The sequence below is a fragment of the Falco naumanni genome, chromosome 7, assembly GCF_017639655.2.
Source record: "Falco naumanni isolate bFalNau1 chromosome 7, bFalNau1.pat, whole genome shotgun sequence".
NCBI classification, from domain to species: domain Eukaryota; kingdom Metazoa; phylum Chordata; class Aves; order Falconiformes; family Falconidae; genus Falco; species Falco naumanni.
In genome coordinates this window covers 35,277,612-35,283,321 of record NC_054060.1, presented here as the reverse complement: position 1 = coordinate 35,283,321, position 5,710 = coordinate 35,277,612, and the positions used below count along the sequence as shown (strand labels likewise).

Sequence of the window (5,710 nt, the reverse complement as noted above, 5' to 3'; positions counted from 1 at the left end):
GGACCAGCCTTCAGCTGCTTTTGCAGGTCACCTGTGTCACTTCAGAGCTGCTGCTCCACTGAGCTTCGTGGCTGCCCAGAGAGAGGGTGACATCAGCACCTCTGAGAGCTGCTCTGCATCCTGGGGCTGTCCCATCGTGCAACGTGGTGCTGTAGTAGCACAAGAAAGTGTTGAGGGATGTAAGCTCATCTACCGTGATTTATTTTCTTTCTTCACCTGCCTTACAGAAATCCCCACCCAAAACCCTCACAAATTCTGGGGTTTGGTGCCTGCCTTCTTGTCTCTTCTCTCCTGTTTGTGGTTTCTGCACAGGACCAGGTTTTCACTGCTCTGATGGCTCTGGGGAGTGTAAGCTGTGGCAATCGCTGCCAGTATTTGGATGAAAACCTGCTTCTGGTGGGTCTATTTCCCTCATGCTTGAGGTATTCAATACTTCTAACCTCCTTCTCACCCCATTAGAGCTCCCCCCTTGCACTTTATCTCCCAAGTTAATTTGTCTTGTGTCATCTGCTCACTCTTGCCATGCAATTTTCTTCAAGGCTGATGAGGAAGCACCTGACAGGAATCCTTTCCCATCTAAGTACCTGCAGACCTTCATCAGTAAACCCAAAAAAGCACTGCCAGATGAAGGTTCTGGAGCCTTATTTTATCAGAAAGCTTCTCTGGCTTGCAAATGTTGCTGACTCTGACATCCCAAATCCACCCAAATGCTTCAAGCATCCCAGGGGATTGCTCAACAGGGATGGAGCTTGATCTCAGAGAAGGTATCCCGCCCTCAAGCATCTCCTTCAGCTCTGCAGCATCCCATGGGGCACCTGTACCACCGCAGGGGTGAATGGGGTGCCCCATGGGAAAGACTGGGGCCCTATGGCTGGCTGAGGCTCTGATGGGGTGCTCACTGCTTTGCATCCAATGGAGCACCCAAGGGTGTGTTTATTCTTGGCACTGACTGGCTGTGTCTCAGGTTTTGCCCTCTCTCATTTGCTGGTCTGAGATGTCTCGTTCGGTCTTGGAGCTGCTCTGAATTGCAAATCCTGCTTCCAGTCCCTGATCCCAGCTTCTGTGTCACTGTATAATTCATGGCCCCAGGGACAAGGGGTTCAAATACAGCCCAGAAGGAGTCATGGCATGGGGAGGGGAGAGGAGAGCAACGAACGTGTCTGGGAACGTAACACCCTGCTTTTAGCTGATAGACCACGGCCATGATTTGAGCTGTGTGCAATGCATCACCATCTCCCTCCGAAGCAGGATATGATTAAGATGGTGTTTTGCTTAAAAGCACCGTGCCAAACAGGGGTCTCTGGGGCGGGAGGCACGGTCTGGTGGGGCAATATCCAGTGTACTGCAGCCAGGCCAGCCACTGCAGGCTCCTCACCCACAAGTTTGGCATTGTCAGGCTTTCTGGGCAGTTTTCAAAGTCTGAGGATAATTAGCTGCAAGGGACTTCTGCCAGCACTGGGGGAATCGTCTTGGAAGTGATGGCTAAATGGGGAGGAAGAGGAGGAGGGGCCACCCTTCCCACGCAGCCCAAGACACAGTACCCCTCTATTCCCAGTCCGAGAGTAACGTGCACCATGTGTGGGGGATGCTCTTTCAAGATGCTCTCCAGCTCGCTGGCTGGCTGGGGGATGGCCATCACGCAAGCACAGCTCAGTGTCACCGCCACGACAGCAGAGGTGTGGGAGGAAAGAGCTTTGTCCCTATAAATTTAATTCCTTTACAGGCAGTGTCACCTTGGGGCTGGCAGGTAGCAGCAGCTGGAGAGCTGGGCTGTAAATCACTGCTGCCCGGTGTTTTTCCGCTGCTCCCCCTGCTTTGGGTCCATCAGCGGTGAATCAGAGTGGCTCCAGATGACAGCGCTCAGGTTGCTCACCCATGTGTGTTTCCAGGATTTACAAGTACAGGGGTGAGAGGTTGAATAGAAACCAACTGCTCTGCTAACTGGGGAGGCTGCAGCTCTGGGAGGAGCTGGGGAGGGGCATGGTGTGCCCTACGGGGGAGGTGGGGGGAGATGCAGGTGCCTCTGTGCGGGGACCGGGCACAGCTTTGCTCTGAAGGAATCAAGTGAGATGGAGCTGTGCCTTTGGGAAAAAGAGGGGGAGAAAAGAACAATCTAGTCTTTGAAGAGATTCTGAAAATAACTGATTTTTTTTCTTTCTTCCTTTTCTCTTTGCCTCCTTGTTCTCTCAGACGTGTGGGATGGGGAGGTCCCATGGGCTGGGCAGTCTTTGCTTTGAGAAAGAGGAGTTGATGGCAAGGGCAGGAGCACAGGGAGGGGAGATCCTACTGCAGGCCCCCAGGGGATTCATTCAGCCCTTCTCTGTTTGCCCTTAAAATGGGCACAACAGGATGATTTGGGTTTCCTGGTGTTTTGCAAGGATACATTTTTTACATGTGATGTTTTCAGTGACCTCAGTAATACTTGTTGATGCAGAGAGCTGGCACTTGCTGCAGTCAACAGGATGGGTAGCATCTCTGGATGCTGGATCAGGTCCTGGATGTGGTCTTGGGGGGTGGCTGGTGTCCCTCTGAGCCTGGAGACCCGTGGCTCTTCTGATATGTCACGTCTCCCCTCCAAGGCTTGAGCTATTCAGCAGATACGTCTAACAGGAATGCGAAGGGGATTGGGAAAGCAGCTTCCCCGCAGGACAGAGGGGTCTGGGCTGGGACCAGCAGCCAGGCTGCATAGACCTGGGGGCGAGGAGGAGGCAGGCGAAAGCAGACCCTACATCCAGCCCACTCCTCCTCCAGGAGCAACTGGGAAGTTTCAAGCTCCTGCCTGGGAGGTGCAGGGCTGGGTGCCCCTTGCCCCACCAGACCCTGGCTTATCTGCAGCAAGGACTGGGGGTCATTTAAAGCCCTTGTTGATATGACTTACCTGTGAAGCTCAGGGAGGAAAGCAGAGCCAAGCCAGTCTGGAAACAAGATGCAGCAAGTCTCGCAGCAGAGTCCTGAAAATCCTCTGATCCATACTGGGGTGAGAACTCGGGGGGGGACGACAGCAGAGCAGAGCTGCTTCAGCTCTTCTGGGTCAGGAGCAGCAAGAGCCCTTTGTGGGTGCTGAGATGCTCTGCAGGAACAAAGGCTGACCTGAGCTGGGAGGAGAGGACGCGTGAAGATAGGAATGTGGGGGATTCCGTGCTATTGCTTGAAAAAGTCCAGAGGAGGCAGAGCTGAAATCTCATTTGAAGCTCTGCTTCATGCTCTTTTTTTCCTGATTTTAATTGGTATTTATCTGAAGCCTCAAATTCTGCCTTTATTTCATATTTGTGCCTCTTTGTGAGGCCCTAAGAGTACAAGTCTCTGGGCCTTGGAGAGGCAGAGTCAGCGTGGTGGTGGGGCAAAGGATGTACCAGCCTGGGCATGGGTAAAGGGACCTCTTTACCCCTCAGCCTTGGATGGGGAGCTCTCACAGCTCGGCGTAGGGCAACAGTGAGGGAGACGTGTTTGTATGTGGTGGTGCCAGGGTTCTGTGTGCCCTCTCTTAAAGTTATTGATAAAAATCATAAATGTATCAAGATCAATCCCTGTGACAGCTTGGCTCAATACTTCAGTGCTCTCTTCTCACCCGTCTCTTTGAAGGGATTATTTTAATATGCACATCGCCCCTCAGACATATGTAATGAGAGGTCAGACCGGATCCTGCATGCTTTTTGTCTGCAAAAAATGTGCCTGCAGCCGTGCTTCTTCCTTTCTCCCTCCTTGCAGGTCTGGCAGAAGATTCCTCTGTAGCTTCTCAGCTCCCGGGCACCCATGGTGCATCCCAACCTCATGCTGTGTCAGCTGCTGTGACTGGAGAAAAGCCGTGCACTGAGGGCAACAGACCTGTGCCGGGGCTGTGGGGCCAGCGAAGACCCCAGACCACTTCCCCCCATAGGTGAATGTCCCTTCCCTGATGGGTGGGATGGTCATGGGGAAGGTGAGGATGAAGCTTTCCGTTTTACCCCAAGCCAGCCGTTGGATTTGGTTCAGATTGGAATGGCTGGGCAGATAGTGTTGATCTCTTGGGAAAGCTCATCTGAGAAGGTCCCTCTTCCTTCATCCACTCCCATGGAGGACATGCCCATCTTGCTGCCAAACTGGAGCTTGCCCTGAGCTACCTGCTCACCCTGTGCCAGCCCTGCAGAATGCTCTGCTCCTGGCACTGGTGGATTTGGGGGTGGGGTCCCATGGCAGCGAGGCTTCTGGGGGAGCTGGAGTTACTGGTGGCATGCTGCACCCCAGCAGAGCTGGGCGTGGGCTTGCAGGGGCCCTGGGATAGTGGCCATGGGTCACAGCAAGTGGCTGGTTTCCTTCTTTCCATCACAGGCTAGAGGGCCGGGGCTTGGTTTTGTTTGTTTTTCTCATCCTTGTTTGAAAACTCATTTACTTTAATAACAGCTCTGCTGATGTTTGAAAGACAGGTTTCCCTTTTCTGAGCAATTGCTTGTCTCAAGAAGCAGACTCGGTGGTTCAGGAGGAGGAGGAGGGAACCCCATGTGATTATTTTTTTTTCCCCTTTGTAGACATCCTCTTCAGCCATACCCACTCACCGTGGAGGGGCTGGAGCAGCCCAGCTGCAGGAAAGAGCCGTGCCATCAGCATTTTGTGGAAATGGTGATGTCACACCTGTACAATGATTTGGGAAAAAGATGGTAGCTCACGGAGAGCTGATGACAGGTACTCTGTGGCATGACAGAGAAGCGTGACCCAGCCTCGGCACACGTGATGCAGCAAGCATGGGTGCACGGGAGTCATGGGGACCTGAGATCAAAGCCACAGCCGCACCAAGCTTTCCCAGCTAGATGTGGTTTTCGATAAAGGAACTGGGCAATTATTGCTCTACAGCTCCACAGACTATATGCAAATAATTATTATTAAATTATTATTAAATTATTATTAAATGATTGAGAAGGTGTGAGGAAGAATTTGCACCAGGTGGCTCAGCCTCAGCACCAGGGATGTTACACCTTGATGGGAAGGGAGGTTGGGCGGTTAGCCCACCTGAAGAGGGGCATCCCGAACACCAGGACACCCATCATTTTGGGGTAAGACTATCTTTGAGGAGATGTTTACCGTCCCAGCGTGAAAAATAGGATGTGATGAAACACAGAAGACTATCTCCATGTCCTCAACTGCCACCCCATTATTTCCAGGTCACTGGGAAGGCTGTGAGAAGGGGCTGGCACAGGAGCCGGTGACAGCCCTCTGCAATGGTGGCAGCTTTAGGGTGACAGCAAACCATCGCCATCACAGCCCTATCCCTTAGCTGGGTTCTGCACTGATGCAATGCACAAACCCCATTGCGAGGGTGTCTATGGTAACTTCAGCCTGTTTTTTGTTTTTCTCCAAAAAGGATGGCAATAGTAAAGTCAATAAATAAGCCAAAATATCCTCAAGCAACTGTTGTACAGGCTGGAAGGGGGCACACGCTCCAGCTTTCCCTCCTGGCTGCGGTGTTCACCTTGACCAGACTCTCTAAGGGTACATAAGCCACCAGCAGAGAATTAATTGGGTAAATTATGGTTTGTCAAGGAAAACTTTCCAGAAATGCCTTCCCCATAGCACTTCTGCAGGGCTGGTTGGTGCATAGCTGGGCTGGGAGCAGAGAGCTGGGGGATATCTAAAGCATGTTTTGGAGGACCCTCTCATTAAGGATGGTTTTGGGGTCAGCCCTCCTGTTGGGCTTATTCAACCGTGGACCAGGGCCTTTTGTGGCCCCTTGGGACAA

At 52.3% G+C, this 5,710-nt stretch overlaps 1 long non-coding RNA gene across 1 annotated transcript; it reads left to right on the top strand.

Annotated features, from left to right (window-relative positions):
• Nucleotides 1-2,019: 2,019 nt before the first annotated feature.
• LOC121091191 lies at nucleotides 2,020-5,327 on the top strand. The gene is made up of 3 exons (XR_005828865.1): nucleotides 2,020-2,977; nucleotides 3,709-3,877; nucleotides 4,506-5,327. It is a non-coding gene; the product is annotated as an uncharacterized LOC121091191 (long non-coding RNA).
• The last annotated feature ends 383 nt before the right edge of the window (nucleotides 5,328-5,710 follow it).